This window comes from Schistocerca nitens, chromosome 1, assembly GCF_023898315.1.
Source record: "Schistocerca nitens isolate TAMUIC-IGC-003100 chromosome 1, iqSchNite1.1, whole genome shotgun sequence".
NCBI lineage: Eukaryota > Metazoa > Arthropoda > Insecta > Orthoptera > Acrididae > Schistocerca > Schistocerca nitens.
In genome coordinates, this window is record NC_064614.1 from 75,707,446 (window position 1) to 75,730,757 (window position 23,312).

Consider the following 23,312-nt stretch of genomic DNA (forward strand, 5'->3'; position numbering starts at 1 on the left):
AGTCTTTCAAAACTGCTTTGCAATTGTGAATTTCACGGTACAGCAAAACTCTTTCCAGATACTGTTGAGTGGGAAAAACAATATTCAGATGTGGACATTCAGAGACGGTTTTGTACTGTACATATATTGAAGTGATACGTGATGGCAGTGTACATCACTTGTGTCATTTTTACTAGGACATACTTTGCAGTGAACTGTTACGGGAAAGCCGGCCGCTGTGGCCGAACGGTTGTAGGCGCTCCAGACCGGAAATGCGCTGCTGCTACGATCGCTGGTTTGAATCCTGCGTCGGGCATGGATGTGTATGATGTCCTTAGGTCAGTTACATTTAAATAGTTCTAAGGGACTGATGACCTCAGATGTTAAGTCCCATGGTGCTTACAGCCATTTTGTTACGGGAAAAACCGGCAGTAAAAATCACAAATACGTACTTTTCACGATATCTCAAATGTCAGATATTTTTCTTTTATTCTCTTGCATTGGTGTGTGCCTGTATTTGCCAAGTTGGTCGACGCTGCATTGTTTTTATAGCATTGCCACGGTGGATCACGTTGAGATAATCTTTAAACAAATGAAATTTTGGTTTGAGAGACCTTCCCAGGGCTCAAACATCTATGACCGATATAGACCGAAGCAACGAATGAAAATCCGTACCAAGCCTGGGTTTCGAACCTGGGTCTCCTGCTTACTAGGCAGATACGCTAATAACTACGCCACCCTGGCACAGTGGCTTTGCACATTTGCATGCACTACCCAAGGACTACTCAAGGACGCCTCCATCCTCGGTCTAAATTCCCATTCACCCTGCTGCCCACTTGGTATTCCCTCTAAACTCAAACAGCATTGCAGAGGCTTTCCAACTGTATTGGAACAGCTTTCAGCCTTGGATGAAACTTGAGATCCTGCCCGAAACCCAGCCAAGGGTGCTTTAATCGAATTGAACAGCTTGGTTTGAGAGATCTTGTAGGGTTTCTTATTGGCGTAGCGGCCGCTATTGAACAAGAATGAAATATATTAATGTGACAGTGACGGCTAATTACCACCTACTACAGAATCAAAAGCGATATTGTAAATAACTTGTATTTATTGTAAATTATCTCACGATAGAAATTAGATCATATTGAACAAATCATGAATGAAACCAAATTAAACAAATTGTACACTGTTCTTAGATATACTACACTGGCTCTCAGCTCTTAATGTTAAGTCGATGCGAAGTTATATTTAATTATGCCCCTGGAAAAGCAAATGGTAAATGCGATCTGACTGCATTCCTATAATCTCTTTTGTGTCTGAAATCATACGTACTTCGGACACCAACACCAAGAAACAAACCAAACAACATGCAAAAAGACAAATAAAGAATAACGAATCGTCAGCAAAACTGCACGGATGCTCAGTGGATGGGAAGAACACGATGCAACAACTATTTCTGAACTTCACTGCCGCTGCTGCAAGTTTTACAATACCGTCTACCAGCGTGCTGGCTCCGTCGATACTGCTGGGGCGACGACTGCACCTGCGAAGTCGCTGAAATAAGGTAAGTGTCTCAAATATCTTGAGCAGAATAAACTACTCAGAAACTACTAATACCACAAGCCCTATATTTCCTCTAAATGGTATACAACGCTTTCAAGACTGGCTCAACAACCTTTAAGGTGCAGCCACGTGTGTCTTGTATTAAGGTGCAATACCAGTATGACAGCTCTGTGCACTGGTTGACTACGTACCATGGTGACTGCCAGCCTATAAGGCGGAATCAACTGCAATTATACTAGTAGTCAATGTAATGCATATCGTGGACGCTGATGTCCTACTGTAGCAGCAAACTCTAGATCATTCACAGTACAGTATTCAGAATCTAAGTCCCTATCTCAGAGCTACCGAACTTGGCGACTGTCCGCTTTCACGGCACCAGACGCTCTCCTCTACCAGCCTCCTCTGCACGATGTTCTTGCGACAATCTTGCCGCCAAACTCTAATCAGCCAATCCCGACGCTGCAAAGGCCTCCCACATCTCCCTCGCGGAGTGATACAATTTCTCCGCCTATCCAAAAATTTCTCTGTTCAAACAGCTGGCGTTGACCCTCTGTCTGCTCGACATTTCCCCTCTCTCTCTCACCTGGCACCCGGCGGTGTTTTGTTTGATGCTTGCCGGTCACTGGCCGCATCCCCTGGGACCCGCCGGCCCCTGCACAATGCTCTTCCGGCGCTCGCCGGCCTTCGCCTCCACGGGTGCGCGTCCACTCCTCGCCTCTACTGGCAAATTTACTTTGCTTACACCTACAGCATGCAACTAAATATTATCATTACCAAAGCCCGTATTATTTCAGACATGTGTTTAATCATCTCTCTTTCCAATCCACCTAATAAGACTAATTAACCATTATATGGGTTTATTTACTTCAAACATGCAGAGTAATCTGCGAAATGAACGTCACGAATGAAAGTCAACTTTCAATCCTTTCAACTCTCAAGCATTTGTGATGTATATGCGCAAACTAAAGCAATTAATGAAGCTTTGAACCAACGCCATTGCTCGATTTCAGGGGATATACCAAGTGGACTGAAGCATGAATGAGAATTTGGATTGATGAGGGAGGCGTGCTTTGGAGGTCCGTGCAGTTGAGCAAAGCCACCATGCTGGGGTGGCGTAGTGGTTAGCGCATCTGACTAATGGATAAGAGGCACAGGTTTAAACCTTGATATAGTTTTAATTCGTTGGTTCAATTTGAGTATATAACATCATAATGTTTAAAAGTAATCCTCATTGTATGTATTCAGTTCTGTGGAAGATTATTATCGACAGAAACCGATTGATAAGAACAATAATTTATATCCTTGAAATTCTGTAGTTGTTTATTTTCAAAATCTCTTCCTAGAAATAAGCAAAACTCAATGGACAACTTTTAATTTAAAAAGACAATAAATTCCTTAAACGAATCTGGGATCTTTATGTATTTCTTTCGAATAATGCACCTACAATGCTTATTGCATCTCTTAATAAGCTGATACCAGGTCAGGATGAAAACGAAATCGATGTTCAGTGTTTTGAACATCACATTCAAAACAGGATGCTACATGAAAAGTTACGGATGCTATCATTCACAAAAAATGATGTCTAAAGATTCAATTTTGTTAAGAAGCGAAAATATTATTCCTGTTCAATAGAAGCTTGAAGAACGATGAGACATAGGTTTCTGACGCCGACATGGGGACAAAGTAGCAGTCAGTAGCTGTAAATTAAAATGGGACATGTTTCTGACATACAGCGACCAATACATTACTGGTAAAATTTTTAATCTATAGTCCCAATTTATTTATGTTGTCGTCTGGCAACCAGTTTCGGTACTCTGTTACATCCTCAGGCCATACCATGGCATGCAGACGTTTTCTGAGTAGAATGAGAGAATTTTTATATATCCAGTCTGTGCTGCACTCCAAGCCATTTCTATCTCGTAAAGTACTTCAGTGATGGCATGGAATCCGATGTGGACTCCAGCGTAAACTAAGAATCTCTCACGGCGTGATTGATGATGTTTAAACCATCATGGAATCGAAAACAGTAGTTGCAAGCGCAAGTAGTCGAAGTTATGTATTTGTGCTCAACTGCCAGAAATTTTTTACTTGGTTCTGTTTGCTAGAAAGACAGCACAGTCGCTTGCACATTTCTATATTCCATAAGCACATGCTTCAGCTGTAAGATGAAGTTTGTGAAAATATGTCAAATATTTTTGTGTCCTAAATGACATTCTTGGCGAATGCAAATTTCAAGAGGGGTTCTATCCGCCGGAGAAGCGAAAATTAATTCGTGACTCATCTGGTAACACTTAGTCTTGACATAAATTATGAAAACTAAACTCCAGCAATAATTCTCATTAATCTCGCTATCATCCATTTGAAGAGAAAAGACCAGATGACTCATCAAAGCTCGCATAAAGTCTTATTAATTTCCCTGTTGTTACTTAATGCCTCGAGGATATCGCCTCATTAGTGCTTAATTTGGTATGTCAGTTTCCACCGCTCATTCACTTCGTTGCGAGTTATTCCACATTACTCTCGGCGAATATCTGACCTGATAACACACCCAGCACAATGGCACCGTTGTACCTGGGTCATTGCTGTTTTTACAATAGTAATATTTCTCCTGATATTGCCTTTCACTGACGTAAAGTCCATTGTACCGCAAAGGCGTCTTTCATAATACGCTATATTCCTACGTTAAAAATATGGTTCGGATTGTTGTTATTCTGATTGCTTATAACATTTAAATAGCATTTACGTTCAATAATCCCACAAAATTTGTGTTATTTTTTTATAATTAAAGCTTAAAAATCATTATATATCAAGATATTGTCCCGTGATCGAAAACGCTCTGTTATTGGCTGATGCTCTAGTGACGACACGGACTGGGGGCAAAGACGAAGCTACATGCGTATTGTAGGAGTGTTAGCCGAAGTTAACGATGTTTTTACGTACTTGTTCTGGAACTTGTTTTTACGTACTTGTTTAGCTATTTAGCGATGGAAAACGTAATTGCAACTTTTAAGTAACAACAAATGGTTAAAATGGCTCTGAGCACTATGGGACTTAACATCAGTCCCCTAGAACTTAGAACTACTTAAACCTAACTAACCTACGGACTTCACACACATCCATGCCCGAGGCAGGATTCTAACCTGCGACAGTAGCAGTCCCGCGGTTCCGGACTGAGCGCATAGAACCGCTAGACCACCGCGGCCGGCTAAGTAACAACAGAAAGGAATTTTGTGAACGCCGATAGAGGAAACCTAGCAAAAGTTGATGCGTTTATGCTCCATCCATTTAGAACAGCGATATGTACAACGACGGACATTCCATTCCCTGCTCTCTGCAACTTCATGAAACTCGTTCAAAACCAAGGAAATTTAGAACATTTGTAAATGGGATCGTATGTTATAGCTAGATTGTCGACTATCAGTCATGAACAACGATCAAAAGCACAATTATACATGTAATTCTTGGCAAACCTTAGTGCTGATTGCCTCAATAGAAGACTCTTCGCATGGACCTCGCACAACGCGTGTTCGGTGGCGCAAAGAATAGTGCAGTTGCCTGCGAATAACGAAGTCACGTGTTCGATTCCTGGAGGGGTTATATATTTTTGGAAGTTTCACACAAAATACGAGAATAGCGTTAGTAAGAAGTGATTGTAGTAGTTCATTCAATCGAGGGATATTTTACATACAGCTTCACATTAATCATAGTCTGAGGAATGGACGACAAAGTACAAATACATTATTTTACTTTGTGAACGAACAATTCACATTTTTGGGCAGCATTGCTCGTAGAGAAGATATCGCCATACTCCCAAAGTACAACTTGTTGTTGGGCGACGAGGTTGTGTATACGAAGAGATATAAAGTATGTACAACATGTAGGTAACATAAGGACTGTGATGTTTGTATGTGTATACTAAAGTCAGTGTCCGAAGCGGACTTCGTTCATCATTATGTAAAATGATGAAACTTTGTCTCTAATAAAGTAACAAGCATATGGTCCCATTAATCAGAAAATATTTTTTTGAACGCGTCATGTGCGAACAGAAATTGCAAATATAAGTGCACGTAAACAGCAAGTAAAATAAAATAACATTCAGTTTCTGATCGACATGGTGAAATTTTGTAATTATGATTGGGTTTTCATATGAGAGGACTGTCAGGTCGTTTTACAAATAAGTTAAAGTATTCTATAAGACTGGAATCGAACCAGCAATCTATGAACATCATCTTATAAAACTTGACGATATACCGCTCTAACAAACAAGCTACCAAACAATTCAGGTACCGTCGGCTAAAACAATTTTCACTAAAAGTTTAATTCGTTGAATGACGCTATCCTTCCTTGTAACAGTCGGAAAGCATATCTCGAAGGTAAATTAATGTCAACTTCACAGTGCAACTAATTTTTAACAAAGTTTGAGAACTTGTGCGTCGACGTGGTGGCAGTTTGCGGGTATAGTGCAACCACATTTTACGCACCTTCTCTTTCTCTGAAACAGTCAAAAACAACTTTTCAGGAGTTTTGAAGATATATTTACACAGTATGGTACTACACACCATTTGTAATCTACCTTCCAAATCGTAAATTCCAAAGAAGATATCACAGTTAAAGAGCTTTATAACAGCAGGAGCAGCAAGGTAGCCAGTGTCATCACAGGCATCACACGACTCTAATGGAGTATTTTAGCTGACTTTCAAATTATTTGAATTTCATTTCCGTTTTTATAAAAGAATACTGAAATTCAAATGGAAAACAAGCATGTTAAGAGCGTAAAATGATATAATTAGTCATTCAAGACAGTTTCCGGAATAGTCAAATACCCTATACCCTAATAATTTATTTTGTGTAAGACTGATAATAATGGATTAGATTCTACCTCAACTGACTGACTTTTACCGATGACGACATTTGGCACTGAAAGTGCCAATTCATGTTGAGCTTTAGGTTCCCCAATACTGATCTAGGTAAAAGGCTAGGGAGCTGGACAATCACAGGGGCACGCCACCTTCCTATAAATCGTGATTGCTAGAGAGCGTTAGAAATTCCTGTTAAGCTGCAGAATATAGTCTCACAAAACATGCCTTTGCTCTCGAAGATAAGGTGTTCAGACAGCTCTATGGGAGATATTTCCGACAGGGAACGTACCGTGTGGTTCTGAGTTTTAGAGAACACACGAGGTCGTTTGAATAACAGGATAACGCGTTTGAAAGTCTGACCTTTGTCAAAGTTGCTTATATCAGTGCATATCCCCATTTGTGGCCCGTATCGTCGCTAGAATGGTTTCCGATTTGTGTTCAAATGGTTCAAATGGCTCTGAGCACTATGGGACTCAACTGCTGAGGTCATTAGTCCCCTAGAACTTAGAACTAGTTAAACCTAACTAACCTAAGGACATCACAAACATCCATGCCCGAGGCAGGATTCGAACCTGCGACCGTAGCGGTCTTGCGGTTCCAGACTGCAGCGCCTTTAACCGCACGGCCACTTCGGCCGGCTCCGATTTGTGTCTGTCACTGTCCCATACCATACAAAACGCGTCACGTGCCTTCATCAGCTTCAGGCGACATTTATAAATGAATCATTAATATTACAGCCCAAATAAGAAGTGAAACAATTTCATTTTCCATGTTATACGGAATGAAACCGATCCCACTCAGTGGATCCTGTACTCCGCGGTCCAGTCACCACGGCCTAGCTTCGACGTCAATGTACGATGACCACTCGCAGACGGCAGGCATAATTAGCAGTGGAAGGTACATAAAGCACGTCAACGGCGGGATCGTGAATCCCTACCGTCTGCCGTGGTTGCCGTAATGAGGAAACGGAACGATTTAGTTCTTATCCAGATGAGCATAACCATAGGCTTTCGGGCCAAGAGTGGAAGTATTTTGGAAACAGCTAAGTTTGTAAAATGTTCGCTTGCCACCGGGCTCCAAGTATGCGGCCTAATAAAGGTGCAGTTGTTGAGTAATGGAGAGCGTAGGGGCTAACAATGGTGCTTAGTTTCGTCGATTTGACCAAACGCTGACGAGCCAAAAGGTTATGACCACTTCCCAACGCGAAAATGAATGTCGCCTGATGCTCATGAAGGCACGTGACGCGTTTAGTATGGTGTAGCACAGTGACAGACACAAATCGGAAACCATTCTAGCGACGATACGGGTCGTAATGGGGATATGCACTGACATAAGCAACTTTGACGAAGGTCGGACTTTCAGACACGATTTTCTGTCTTCTTAGGGGCTACCGTTTAGTGAATGTTGGTACTAACGGGCGTCCTCAGCAAGTACCTGGTTCATGCTGACTGCTATCCATCGGCGACGAAGGCTGGAATTTGCACGCCGATGCAGCCACTGGACGTTCACTGGGCAGCGACCGGCTGCCTTTTTAGATGAATCATATCCCTTCATTATGATCCATCGGACATATGGCCGTTGGCTGTACTGCGTCAAACGTCTGAAAGCAAAGAGGGAGGCAGGGAGGGTTATGGTCAGGGAAATGTTTTAGTGGCCTTCCCTGGGTGGTCTCATGAGCTGGCCGGTGTGGCCGTGCGGTTCTAGGCACTTCAGTCTGGAACCGCGTGACGGCTACGGTCGCAGGTGCGAATCCTGCCTCGGGCATGGATATATGTGATGTCCTTAGGTTAGTTAGGTTTACGTAGTTCTAAGTTCTAGGGGACTGAAACTTCCTGGCAGATTAAAACTGTGTGCCCGACCGAGACTCGAACTCGGGACCTTTGCCTTTCACGGGCAAGTGCTCTACCAACTGAGCTACCGAAGCACGACTCACGGCCGGTACTCACAGCTTTACTTCTGCCAGTACCTCGTCTCCGACCTTCCAAACTTTACAGAAGCTCTTCGCAGGAGAGCTTCTGTAAAGTTTGGAAGGTAGGAGACGAGGTACTGGCAGAAGTAAAGCTGTGAGTACCGGCCGTGAGTCGTGCTTCGGTAGCTCAGTTGGTAGAGCACTTGCCTGTGAAAGGCAAAGGTCCCGAGTTCGAGTCTCGGTCGGGCACACAGTTTTAATCTGCCAGGAAGTTTCATATCAGCGCACACTCCGCTGCAGAGTGAAAATCTCATTCTTCTAGGGGACTGATGACCACAGATGTTAAGTCCCACAGTGCTCAGAGCCATTTGAACAATTTTTTTAGAACTTCATTGACTGTCTTCCTGCACGTCTCGCAGCTAACCTCTCTGCAAAAGATAGTTATTCAGGCTTTTGACAGGTGGTTATGTTAGTGGGACTGGACATTACTGAGTACCTCACTAAGAACAACAACTCATATTTCCTTAAGTATGTTGTAACTCATCGGTTACATTGAATGTGAGAGAAGGAGATTAATCACACCAGTAGTTATTTAGGCATGATGTCAGTGTATTTGAAAACTGGATCTTTGCAACATAAAAAAAAGAAAACTTAGATGTTCACCAAATTGTGTGTATTGTAAAGTATGAGAAACCATGTCCATAGCCCACGCTATAGTGGTACCGACCTGGAGGTACTTGCTTCACATTCTATAAAGAAATTTTCATATCTTGTTTAATGCCGCAATGAAGAGGGAGTGTGTGATGGCGATTTCCGATCTCTAGATGTTCAGCCACGTCGTATGTTAAATTTTAAACATATTCGCAATGTCTCATAGACAGGGAGATAATACGCTGTTGTTGGTGGTTCATTCGTCGCACGAAGACAGGCCCGATTGCGTTACAGATGCAACTTTTGCCCCGCGGCTGCTACGGTCGCAGGTTAGAATTCTGCATTGGGCATGGATGTGTTTGATGTCCTTAGGTTGGTTAGGTTTAAGTAGTTCTAAGTCTACGGTCCTGATGACCTCACATGTTAAGTGCTTAGATCTATTTGAACCATTTTTTGCAACTTTTCCCTTCCTTTCATCGTACAATTATTCGTTACAACACAACATCAAAGTAGTATATTCTGCAATGAAGGTCGCAGTCGTCACGGACATATACACATGTGGCAAGGAAAAGGAATGCTAAAACAAGCAGCCTCCAGTCTTTGTCATTTCAAAATACAGCAGTTATCTTCATTTTATCCAGCGCTCAATAAAGTATATTAAGCTTATGTTGAGTTATGAAATAGTGAGGACATTGGTACAGTTCTGTACTAACGCAAACGATACTTCATGACACCGGACAACTTTTAGGTCATAAAAACGACAACAAGCCATACATATTAATTCGCTATTCTTTTCTGTAATCTCGGATAATTTAGTTATGTTGTTATACGTTTATATACACATTTCTGTTTCATTACTGAGGGGATTTTAGTACTTCTCATTCCCTATCTCTGAAAGTAGAGGGGCTTATCAAATAGAAATCAATTGGGAGGGTTATGAGCTTTGCACCAAAATAGAAGGCAAGCTGGTAGTAGTTAGTTAGTTAGTTAGTTACATGTTCCATAGATAATTTATTGCTTATTATATCGAAATAATGTGCAACTAGTCAGTTTACAGGTTATGTATACAAGTTAAGTGCTACCAGTAATGAACACATGATTTTCTTGTCCTAAGAGTAGGGCAAAGGGATTTCCAGTTGTGAGTCATTTCGACGGGTTAGTAGTACCAACATTTGCCTTACAAGCAAGTGGGACCTCCTGGAAACCTTGGCCGGAATGGAGGATGGGAACTGTTTTTAATTTTATTCTTGGTAAATACTGCGGACAATACTCGAGAAACGAGGTTATCCTAAACACACCATACAGGTTCTGGATATATCTAATCACATTTAATGCTGGCGACGTCTTAAAAACATGGAAACAACAAGTGCATCCTCGGTTTCAGCTATCACAGTATGGAGAAATAAAGACCTGCCTTTTTGCGGAACATCAGTTTACTGTATTTCAAAATGAAAAACAATTATAATATGCCGTATAGTGGTGACAAGTACTGGGGGATTATACAATACGGAAATCTCAATTATTAAAACGAAGGTAATGGTATTTAAAGGGTTTGCGTCAAATAGATCAAAAACTGCTTTCAATAAGAGAATGACTGAAGAAGTGAACAATTTTAACTATTTAGGAAAACAAATCAGCTACCAGCATAATGGAGGTACAGATGTCAAATATCATCAGTGTCCGTATACGTGTGGGTCTAATGATGGAACCTTTGGACGGAATTAGAAAGCGAACAAAAATGAAGATAAATGAAACTATGGATGTGTGGTTTGTGCCGCACGGGAGTGAAAAACGAGACGCCAAGACCGAATGAGCAATGAACAAATTATAGAAGAACTGAACGTTGAAAGGATCAACAGCCCCAATAGGAATGTAGAAACAGGTGGAATGAGCATGCGAGAAGACTGACTAAACAACTGTTGAGATACAAGCCGACAAGAAGAAGAAAATCCTGTAGATGCAAATGAGGCAGGCTCAACAATAACCTTTGAAAACGGAACAGGTAGTTAGGCTACTCCCTGGAAATGAATAGCCAGAGATGAGAAATATTAATATGTGTGTGTGAGTGAGGGGGGGGGGGGGGTTAGTGTATGCCAGAGCACTGTATCGGCCATCATAAACGCAGCACAATGTGATAACGTGTTTCCGCATTGCACAACGTCAGTCGCGCTACATTTTCAATTCGCACTCACGTTCTATAATGAGACGACTGGTCAATACGTTGTATATTGTAGTATTTCGACGATGACGTTACTCGCACACGTCACATATATTGTGGTATTCCACCTTGGCACTAAATAAAGGATATAAAGTTGAAATCCAAGTAGCGTGAAATAGATGAAACTTAAAACATACAATCAAACGGCGGACATTTGATTCAGAAAATAAAAGATGACCGTGGCCCCCGATAAAGGAAAAATCGTGAAAGTCAGTGAGTTGCTCGACGTTTGCGGAATACTTACATGTCTCTCCCCTACAGCACACATTCGTGTAAAGGATTTCACCTGAGACGTCATAATGTCCGTCAGAATGAGAATGTGCATTTCCTCTGCTCCGTCATACATTTTTATTCTGTTGTACAACTTTACCTCTACTGCAGTAGTAGCTCGACTAACTTTTGATGACGTACAGCGAGAAATAAAAAAGCAGAAAAGCACTCATGCTAGAAAATTTTGTGTCGTAGGATTAATGGCGTACCGGACAAAGGGCAACGGTTCATATGTAATGGCTGCCTTTTTGTGCAGTCAAAGTGAACTAAACGTCAACTTTTTGTTCACTTTTCCTTCTCTGCGTTGTCGTTTCATTCCATTTCTAGAAATGAATAAAAGAAAACCACAAAAACAAATAATCGTTGCTCCACATACATCTTTCGTAAATAATTTGAAACTGACGGAACAGAATTACGAAGTGACATCACAGATTTCCATGAATAGTTCCTTTTCTCCCACTTCAGTTTTAAATATTGTGTATTCAAATCTTTATTACTGCTGTGATTCGGACAGCGACAGTCAAAGACATGAATTTTAGTTTAACACGTTGTATCTCTGCAGGGTGGCATTCCCACTCACAGCTGCTATATCGATAACATTTGTAAAATCTATGTATTTAAGGCTTCATAATTACGAAAATCTAACAGTGGCTGCATTCGATTTGAATTTATATCAACCATTTCCTTTGCCGTGGCTTACATTACGAGCAACGTGGAGAGGTCATCAAGTAAATAGAGCCATTCTAACACGCTACGGTCAAAAATAGGTCATCTGGAAATGTGGTAGAAATTTGTACAACTAGACGACAGAGAAGCATGTTTTGTACGTTTACAGAGTTGCACTCATATGTTACAACTTTTCATCACCGCAAATGATTTTGTTACGGGTGTCTCGCCATTGCAGCCTTTTTCTCCTAGTCAGTAAGCATTATGTAAGGTAACTTCAATGGAAAGCACATTTCAAATGGCTGCAACATCAGCACGCAATTTCTGAGATGCAATGTATTCCTATCCCGTAATTTCTGACTAGCACAAATTTAGTAACAGGTAAAATGTTTAAACAATTTAAATACCTCAAGATAAGAGAATGTTTTTAAACTACAGACCAACATTTTTGAAATCAAATTTAACAAAGATTAGCACGAATTTAGTACCAGATCAAATGTTTAAATAAACCTACAGGGTGACAATTATTGAATTATATGAAATAAAATCGTCACAACTTTGGCGCGGTGTGCGTTAGGACGTTCAAACAGCACGGTTGGCAGCTGGGCATGCAGGGAATTAGTACGCACACGTATATGGTTTATTTAGCGACGAAGCTTTCATTTGGATGCGTTCGACAATAAACAAAATTGTAGCATTTGGGGGACTGAGAATCCGCGAGAGAAGTGTCTCTTCACCCTCAAGGGGTGACTCTGTGGTGTGCAATGTCCAGTCACGGGTTTATCGGTGCGATATTCCTTGATGGCACTGACTACCGAACGGTAAGCGAAGGTTCTGAAATATGATTTCATCCCCATTATCCAAAGTGATCCTCATTTTCAAAAGATGTGTTTCATGCAAGATGGAGCTCGATGTCATCGAAGCTGGAGACTGATGACCTGGAGGAGTACTTTCAACTACATCTACATGGATACTCTGCAAATCAAATTTAAGTGCGTGGCAGTGGTTTCATCGAACCACTTTCACAGTTCTCTATTATTCCAATCTTGTATAGCGCGCGGAAGGAATGAACACCTATATCTTTCCGTACGAGCTCTGATTTCCCTTATTTTACCGTGGTGATCGTTCCTCCCTATGTAGGTCGGTGTCAACAAAATATTTTCGCATTCGGAGGAGAAGGTTCGTGATAGGAATTTCATGAGAAGATTCCGTCGCAACGAAAACCGCCTTTCTTTTAATGATGTGCATCCCAAATCATGTATCATTTCTATGATACTCTCTCCCACATTTCGCGATAATACAAAACGTGCAGCCTTTCTGTGAACTTTTTCGATGTACTCTGCAGTCCTATCTGGTAAGGATCCCACACCGTGCAGCAGTATTCTAAAAGGGGGCGGACAAGCGCAGAGTGTAGACAGTTTCCATAGTAGGTCTGTTACATTTTCTTAGTGTCCTGCCAATAAAACGCAGTCTTTGAGTAGCCTTCCCCACAACATTTCCTCTGGGTTCCTTCCAATTTACGTTGGTGGTAACTGTAATACCTAGGTATTTAGTTGAATTCAAGGCTTTTAGATTAGACTGATTTACCGTGTAACCGAAGTTTAACGAGTTCCTTTTAGCACTCATGTGGATGACCTCACACTTTTCTTTATTTTGGGTCAACTGCCACTTTTTGCACCCGTCGGTAGAAATCAAGAGGTGTAAGGTCTGGAGACCGTGGTGGGTACTCAACACTCTTTTTCGACCTATCCATTGTCCAGGTAGATTTTCATCCAAGTAGGCTCTGACATTGCTGTGATAGTGAAGCGGAACGTTTTGCAGTTTGTTTTGATCTTCTGATGACTTTGTTAGTCGATAAACGACAGCGTCATCTGCAAACAACGGAAGACGACTGCTCAGATTGTCTCCAAAATCGTTTATAAGGAACAGAAAAGGTTATGTACTGTGTGATTCGAAAAAGAAGAGCCGCGAGGAGTGGCGCCATGTCACGGATTGTGGTTTGAGGCGCCATGTCAGGGACTGCGAGGCCCCTCCCACCGGAGGTTCGAGTCCTCCATCGGGCATGGGTGAATGTGTTGTTCTTAGCGTAAGTTAGTTTAAGCAGTGTGTAAGTCTACGGACCGATGACCTCAGCAGTTTAGTGCCTCAAGAATCTACACACATTTGAACAATAAGAAAGAAAAGATTTCAATTGTTTATTAGAAACAATCTATAAAAGATAGAAACATATGGCCCGTTCACTAGATAGGGGAGGGTTCAAAGTTTTGACACAGCTGCGCTGTTATTTGTAGCAACATGGCGCCTACGCTATAGGAGAAATAATTTTGTGTGTTAGCCTCTACACGAAGTCAATCCACTGTTCAAGTGCTACGTGCATTCCGCCGTCGATTCAGCAACAAGCCACCTCTGACCGGATCCTTGGAGGTTGGTTGTGTATGCAAAGGGGAAGAGCACTGATTGGGGACATACAGGCCTTGTAGCTACAAACAGGCCGGAGCTTATCGGTATTGTAAGTACAGAAACGGGGTATCGCGGTCATCACGTCGTTACAGCAACTATGATTACGGAAGTTAAAGAATCGGTGAAGAAGACCAGGAGAGTGTATCTGCTAGAGACACCAGACAAGCAGTTGTTACCAGCTCACTTAGACAATGAGCTAACTTAGTTCTAGCAGATGGATGTAGATGAATTATGGGAAAAGTTTGAGCAGATTGTAAACCGCAGTCTTTAGAGTTATGTGCCTAGTTGTTGTTGTTGTGGTCTTCAGTCCTGAGACTGGTTTGATGCAGCTCTCCATGCTGCTCTACCCCATGCAAGCTTCTTCATCTCCCAGTACCTACCGCAACCTATATCCTTCTGAATCTGCTTAGTGTATTCATCTCTTGGTCTCCCTCTACGATTTTTACCCTCCACGCTGCCCTCCAATACTAAATTGATGATCCCTTGATGCCTCACAACATGTCCTACCAACCGATCCCTTCTTCTAGTCAAGTTGTGCCACAAACTTCTCTTCTCACGAATCCTATTCAATGCTTCCTCATTAGGTTTGTGATCTACCCATCTAATCTTTAGCATTCTTCTGTAGCACCACATTTCAAAAGCTTCTATTCTCTTCTTGTACAAACTGTTTATCGTCCACGTTTCACTTCCATACATGGCTACACTCCATACAAATACTTTCAAAAATGACTTCCTGACACTTAAATCTATACTCTGTGTTAACAAATTTCTCTTCTTCAGAAACGCTTTCCTTGCCATTGCCAGTCTATATTTTATATCCTCTCTACTCCGACCATCATCAGTTATTTTGCTCCCCAAATAGCAAAATTCCTTTACTACTTTAAGTGTCTCATTTCCTAATCTAATTCCCTCAGCATCACCCGACTTAATTCGACTACATTCCATTATCCTCGTTTTGCTTTTGTTGATGTTCATCTTATATCCTCCTTTCAAGACACTATCCATTCCGTTCAACTGCTCTTCCAAGTCCTTTGCTGTTTCTGGCAGAATTACAATGTCATCGGCGAACCTCAAAGTTTTTATTTCTTCTCCATGGATTTTAATACCTACTCCAAATTTTTCTTTTGTTTCCTTCACTGCTTGCTCAATATACAGATTGAATAACATCGGGGAGAGACTACAACCCTGTCTCACTCCCTTCCCCACCACTGCTTCCCTTTCATGTCCCTCGACTTTTATAACTGCCATCTGGTTTCTGTACAAATTGTAAATAGCCTTTCGCTCCCTGTATTTTACCCCTGCCACCTTCCGAATTTGAAAGAGAGTATTCCAGTCAACATTATCAAAAGCTTTCTCTACGTCTACAAATGCTAGAAACGTACGTTTGCCCTTCGTTAATCTAGCTTCTAAGATTCAGTATTGCATCACGTGTTCCAACATTTGTACGGAATCCAAACTGATCTTCCCCGAGGTCAGCTTCTACTAGTTTTTCCATTCGTCTGTAAAGAATTCGCGTTAGTATTTTGCAGCTGTGACTTATTAAACTGATAGTTCGGTAATTTTCACATCTGTCAACACCTGCTTTCTTTGGGATTGGAATTATTATATTCCTCTTGAAGTCTGAGGGTATTTCGCCTGTCTCATACATCTTGCTCACTAGATGGTAGAGTTTTGTCATGACTGGCTCTCCCAAGGCCATCAGTAGTTCTAATGGAATGTTGTCTACTCCCGGGGCCTTGTTTCGACTCAGGTCTTTCAGTGCTCTGTCAAGCACTTCACGCAGTATCTTATCTCCCATTTCATCTTCATCTACATCCTCTTCCATTTCCATAATATTGTCCTCAAGTACTTCGCCCTTGTATAAACCCTCTATATACTCCTTCCACCTTTCTGCCTTCCCTTCTTTGCTTAGAACTGTGTTTCCATCTGAGCGCTTGATGTTCATGCAAGTGGTTCTCTTATCTCCAACGGTCTGTTTAATTTTCCTGTAGGCAGCATCTATCTTACCCCTAGTGAGATAAGCCTCTACATCCTTACATTTGTCCTCCAGCCATCCCTGCTTGGCAATTTTGCACTTCCTGTCAATCTCATTTTTGAGACGTTTGTATTCCTTTTTGCCTGCTTCATTTACTGCATTTTTATATTTTGTCTTTTCATCAATTAAATTCAATATATCTTCTGCTACCCAAGGATTTCTACTAGCCCTCGTCTTCTTACCTACTTGATCCTCTGCTGCCTTCCTTACTTCATATGTGAAACACCCACCATGTTTTAATAACGAAACTCTGAGAATGGCGAGGAAGCAGAGGCTGCTGCACTAGCCTTTTAAAGTGGAACCCACAAATGACGACAAGCGAAGGTTAGTAGGGATGCGTGTGTCTTTGAAAAGATCTATCCGTTTAAAATGGAACGCACAAATGACGACAAGCGGAGGTTAGTAGGGATGCGTGTGTCTGTGAAAAGATCTATACACGAAACATACAACAACTACAACCGTCAAATCTTAGCAAAAGATCTGGCAGAGAGCCGACAAAATTCTGGGTTCATGTAACATCACTAAGCGGGGCTAAGGCTTCCGTTAAGTTCCTTGTTGACTAGTCTGCTGTGGCAGTTTGAGATAGCAAAACGAAAGCCGAAGTTTTGAATTTTACGTTCAAAAAATAATTCACACAGGAGAATCGTATAAATATATCGTCATTTGACCATTGGACGGTCTCCCAGTATGGACGACATAGTAATAACCATGCCTGGCGAATGGAAACAACTGAAAGATCTGGAAGTAAATAAATCACCAGGCCCAGATGGAATCCCAATTCAGTTTTACAAAGAGTACTCTACAGCACTGGCCCCTTACCTAGCCTGCATTTATAGTGAATGTCTCGCCCATCACAAAGTACCAAACGACTGGAGAAACATCGAAGGTGTATCCATAAATAAGAAGGGTAAAAGAACGGATCCGCAGATTACAGACCAATATTCCTAACTTTGGTTTCTGCAGAAACCTTGAACATATTCTCAGTTCAGATATGATAAACTTTCTTGATACTGAGAAGCTTACGTCCACGAAAAGTGTAGTGCGTGCGAAGCTCAGCTTGCCCTTTTCTTAGGTGTTATACAGTGAACTAAGCATGAAGTGCAACAGTCATATTCCATATTCCTAGATTTGCGGGAAGCATTTGACACGGTGTCCTATTATTAACAAAGATATGGGCATGTGGAATAAAAAATGGCTCTGAGCACTATGGGACTTAACTTCTAAGGTCGTCAGTCCCCTAGAACTTAGAACTACTTAAACCTAACCAACATAAGGACAGGACACACACTTACATGCGTGAGGCAGGATTCGAACCTGCGACCGTAGCAGTCGCGCGGTTCCAGATTGTAGCGGCTAGAACCGCTCGGTCACCTCGGCCGGCCGTGTGGAATAAGTGTTCGCCGATATGTGAGTGGCTTGAAAGCTACTTAAGTAACAGAACCCAGCAGGTAGTCCTCTAAGACGAGTGTTCATCAGAAACAACGGTATTGTGAGGAGTGCCCAGGAAAGAGTGGTAGGCCCGCTGTTGCTCTCTAAATATAAGAGTCATTTGGCGGACATGTGGGGCAGCAACCTGCGGTTGTTTGCTGCTGACGCTGTGGTATACAGTAAGATGTCGAAGTTGAGTGACTGCAGGAAGCTACGACTCAGACAAAATTTCCATCTGGTGTGATGAATGTCAGCTAGCTCTGAATGTACAAAAATGTAAATTTATTGGGGCTAAGCAGGAAGAAAAGACCTGTAATGTTTCGAATGCAGTATTACTAGTGTCCTGCCTGACACAGTCAAGTCGTTTAAATATCGGAGCGTAGCGGTGCAAAGCAATATGAGAAAGAATGAGCATCCGAGAACAGTGGTAGGGAAGGCGAACGGTCCACTTCGGTTTATTGGGAGGATTTTACGGAGGAATGTTTCACATAAAGGGGAAAGGATATCGAACGCTGTCGCGACCTATTCTTGAGTACTGTTCGTGTGTTCGGGATCCATATCACGTGGGACTGAAGGAAGACTTCGAAGCAATGCAGAGGCGGGCTGCTAGATTTGTTACTGTAGGTTCGAACAACACGTAAGTGTTGCGGAGAAGCTAAGGGATCTCAAATGGGAATCCCTGGAGCGAAGGCGACGCTCTTTCTGAGAAACACCTTTGAGTAAATTTAGAGAACCGGCATTTGAGGCTGACAGCCGAACGATTCTACTGCCGCTAACACATATTGCGCTTGAGGACCGCGAAGATAAGCTACGAGAAATTATGGCTCATAAGGAGTTATACAGTCACTTGTGTTTCCCTTGCTCTGTTGCGAGTGGAACTGGAAAGGAAATGACAAGTAGTGGTACAGGGTACCCTTTGCCACGCACCATACAGTGGCTTGTAGAGTGTCTATGTAGATATAGATGGAAGCGTCGGGCGTATCCGATATCCGAGATGCGTTCGCGCGGAGTGCTTGGTAGTCAAGACGAGCAGGCCAGGAACTGCAGCTTCCTAAAACAACGGTGTGGCGTGTACTGGAACGACGCCTGCGTATGAAGCCTTAGAACTTCCCGTTACTGCAGCAACTGCGTCCCGGCGATCGTAACAGAACGTCAAAAATCGGCATTTCAGTTCTTCAGGATACGGCAGAGGACAATTTTTCCGCCGGCCGTTGTCGTCGAGCGGTTGTAGGCGCTTCAGTCTGGAACCGCGCGACCGCTACAGTCGCAGGTTCGAATCCTGCCTCGGGCATGGATGTGTATGAAGTCCTTAGGTTTGTTACGTTTTAAGTCCCATAGTGCTCAGAGCCATTTGAACCATTTGAACAATTTTTCCGAACGACTCATCTTTAGGGACGAATCGACGTTCCATCTGTCGGGTAAAGTAAATCGCCTTATATAAAAATTTGGGGGTCACAAAATCCTGGCGTCGTCGTGCAAAACGAAAGAGGCCCACGAAAACTGAATGTGTTTTGTGCCGTTTCTGTTCCCAGTGAATTCATTTTTATGCATGACGGCGTTAACAACACCATCCCGCAACGTTGAACTGGAAGGTATGAAAAACAAGATTTTGTTGATAGCTTTTGCCCTCCCAGGTCACAAGACCTCACACCTAGTGATTTTTTTGTCTGGAGGTACATTAACTGCAGTCTTTGTGGCACCTATGGCAGCAGAATCTATTGAATGGAATGATCAGTCTAATGAGTGCAGAACATGGCTTGAAGGTAAATCGATGGAAGGCTGAAGAAATGAGAAGTAGCAGAAATCAGAATAGTGACAAACTTAACATCAGGATTGATGGTCACAAAGTAGGTGAAGTTAAGGAATTCTACCACCTAGGCAGGATAGTAACGAGTGACGGACTGTGCAAGGAGACATCAAAAGCAGACTAGCACTGGCAGAAAGGGTATCCCTGGCCAAGAGAAGTCTACTAGTATCAAACATAGGGCTCAATTTGAGGAAGAAATTTCTGACAATGTACGTTTGGAGCAAATAGTTGTATGGTAGTGAAACATGGACTGTGGGAAAACCCGAACAGAAGAAAATCGATGCGTCTGAGGTGTGGCGCTGCAGAAGAACGTTAAAAATTAGGTGTACTGATAAGGTAAGAAATGAGGTGGTTCTCCGGAGAATCGGCGAGGAAAGGCATACGTGAAATACACTGGCAAGGATTGGCATAGTTTCAGCAAATAATTGAGGATGTAGGTTGGCTTGCAAGTGCTACTCTGAGATTAAGAGGTTGAGAGGTTGGCACGGGACAGGAATTTGTGGCGCGGCGAGTCACACCAGCCACGAGACTGATGACTATAAAGTAAAAATAAAAATAAATGCAGCTACTCTTCAAGAGTTGAGGAATTGAAGTATTAACGATGTCGATTCACCAAACAGTGATTCGTGTGTGGAATGACATGGAGTACCATTTCGATGTTTCTTCAGCAACGTATGGTACTCATGTTGAGTATACTGCATAGCGTGTTTGCGAACGTAAGACCTTCAAGCTGCCTCTGTCCAGTGACATGCACAGTGTGTTTCTTTCATAGTCTGTACTAAGCAACTGAAATCTATTGTATTTCATTTTGAATCACCCTGTACACATCAGGTATTATTTATCGGTTTCACATGTGGTTCAAATGGTTCAAATGGCTCTGAGCACTATAAGACTTAATATCTGAGGTCATCAGTCCCCTAGAACTTAGAACTACTTAAATCTAACTAACCTAAGCACATGACACACATGCATGCCTGAGGCAGGATTCGAAGCTGCGACCGTAGTGGTCGTGCGGTTCCAGACTGAAGCGCCTAGAACCACTCGGCCACACCAGCCGGCTCACATGTGAAGAAGCACAATTTTCATAGTTTTTTCATGTTCCTCAGCAGCCGTATATTAGTTTTAACATAGGATTACCGGTTGCAAATAACTGTTTGGTTGCAAATAACTGTTTGGTACAATGTCCTAGGTTTCGAGACATACTAAGGGTGTCTTCAACAGAATGAAATTTTGAGAAACCGAAAAATTACTTTGCTACAAAGCAATGGTCATAATTTGCAGCAGCTATACCCAAGTGAAAAATAAAATAAAACGCGTGCAACGTGTGCCTAGATAGGAACAACATCAGACTGTTCTAGATTCTGACCATTGCTTTCTCGCAGTGTAAGTTTACTGTATCTGAAATATTCATTTTGATGAAGACACCCTTCGAGGTGTCGAAACCTCGGTCAATGTACCAAACAGTTACCTGCAAACTATTGGCTATATAGTCCTATGTTGCCGCTCAATAATGACCGAAAGTCCAAAAAGTTCAGAAGTGTATATTACGAGCAAATATATTTTTCACATCCGAAGGCGACCATGATACCTTTTAAAGAATTTTTGGCGGTCGCCGCCTGCGGATTACCTTGTCCGCGGAGCATTTCGTGTCCATTCGGCGGGAGCTTCTTCAGGCCGCTGTCCGCTGAGAGGCGGGGCGCTCTCAAAGGCGGTCGACCACTGAGGCGCCACGGCGGAAGGCCTCAATAGAATCACTTAACGCCGGGCAGGACTGGAAGCCTGGCGCCACAAAAGACGCCGACGCCGAGGCCGCCGCGGCCGTCTCAGGCGCTGGGATGGCCGCCCCTCCGCCTGCGATGTAGTGCTCCACTCCCACGCTCCCTCTCTCCCTCACACACAAACACGCAAGCACACACACACACACACGCACACACACACACACACACACACACACACACGAACTCCCGCTGGCCCCAGATGCAGCGTTTAGGGTCAGCAGGGGCCTCAGCTGCATAAGGAAGCGGACGCACTCCGGGGAGACAGTACTATCCTCCCTGCCGGAAATTGCGTCTGAGCAATGGAGCGTATCCTCGGTCCCTACCCTACACTCTCCCAAACTCCAACACCGCACAGCACAGACAGTCACCGTACACCACCTACAATTCTGCGCAAAATTTCTAGTTTCTTACAACGCACTCTCCTTTCATGGAATATAAAATTAGTGAGAAACAGTCTAGATCGCAGTGGTTATTTTATTTAAAATGACCGGTTTCGGCCTCGTTTTAGGCCACCTTCAGAATAGCACTGTGAAGGATGGAAATCGTGGTAGTTACAGAAAGAAGTCAGTGGTTTAAAATAGAGTAATTTATACTTATTAAAATCGAGGAGTCGTTACCCATCAGCTGAAGCTGACAATGCCCAGAACAGTCACTAGACCTCAGCCGCCGAAACTGTTGCTGTTGGCTAGGCAGCATTGCGTTGTGTAGACCTGCTGAAGTAGTGTTTGTGCTGTATGACGTAAACATCAGCCAATGAGGACGATTTACATAAATTACGTACCATTTGAAGTTACAGTTTACCTAAAAGTGAATAATTATAAAAAAAGTAGTACCTGTAGGACAAAAACATTGTTGAAAATAGTAACTGCAATAAGATTAATCAAAAATTATTTTACTTATTTCTTGTAGTACCATTTGACGGAATCAAAACATCATTAGCGATAGGAAAGACTCTGTAACAGCAAATGCGAATGCGTTGATCAAGGCTAGTGAAGATGTTGGTCTAAGGATAAGACAAAACTAAATACCTGGTTACTACCAGAATGCCAACAGCAGTAGATCAGGAATTGTTAAGAGTAGGAGACATGCAGTTTGAAAAAGTGAACACATGTAAGTAACTAGGCGTGGACATCACTTCGAGAAATGAGATTGAATCCGAATTGAATAAGAGATTACGGGCGGAAAATGCGTGCTACTTCTCACTGAATCGACTACTTTCATCACGGATATTGTCTAGGAATTTAAAGATTAGAATATACAAAACTATTATTCTACCAGTTATGCTGTATAAGTGTGAGACTTGCTCTCTCACTTTGTAAAATGAAAAGCCGTTTCGAGTATTTGTAAACAAAATTTGAGGAAAATTTTCGCAGAAAAAAGGGATGACATTAGCGGAGAGGCGAAAACTCCATAACGAAGAGGTTCACGAACTCTGTTCAAGCCCTGACGTAATCATTATTATTAAATCACGTAGGCTGCGAGGGGCGGGTCACGTAGCTCGAATGGATGAGGGCAGGGCAGCGCGCAGAGTACTGGTAGGGCACTTAGAGGGAAAACGTCCTGTGGGGAGACCGAGGCGTAGATGGGAGGACAATGTGAAGGCTGATTTGAAGAGCCTAGGTATTGAAGGTGAATGGAAGAACATAGCCCAAGACAGGGACACATGGCGAAAATACGTTGCTGTGGTAATGG

General features: G+C 42.5%; 1 non-coding gene across 1 annotated transcript; it reads right to left on the reverse strand.

Annotated features, from left to right (window-relative positions):
• Positions 1-8,248: 8,248 nt before the first annotated feature.
• Positions 8,249-8,323, reverse strand: Trnas-uga (transfer RNA serine (anticodon UGA)). Its single transcript has one exon. It is a non-coding gene; the product is annotated as a tRNA-Ser (tRNA).
• Between the last annotated feature and the right edge of the window lie 14,989 nt (positions 8,324-23,312).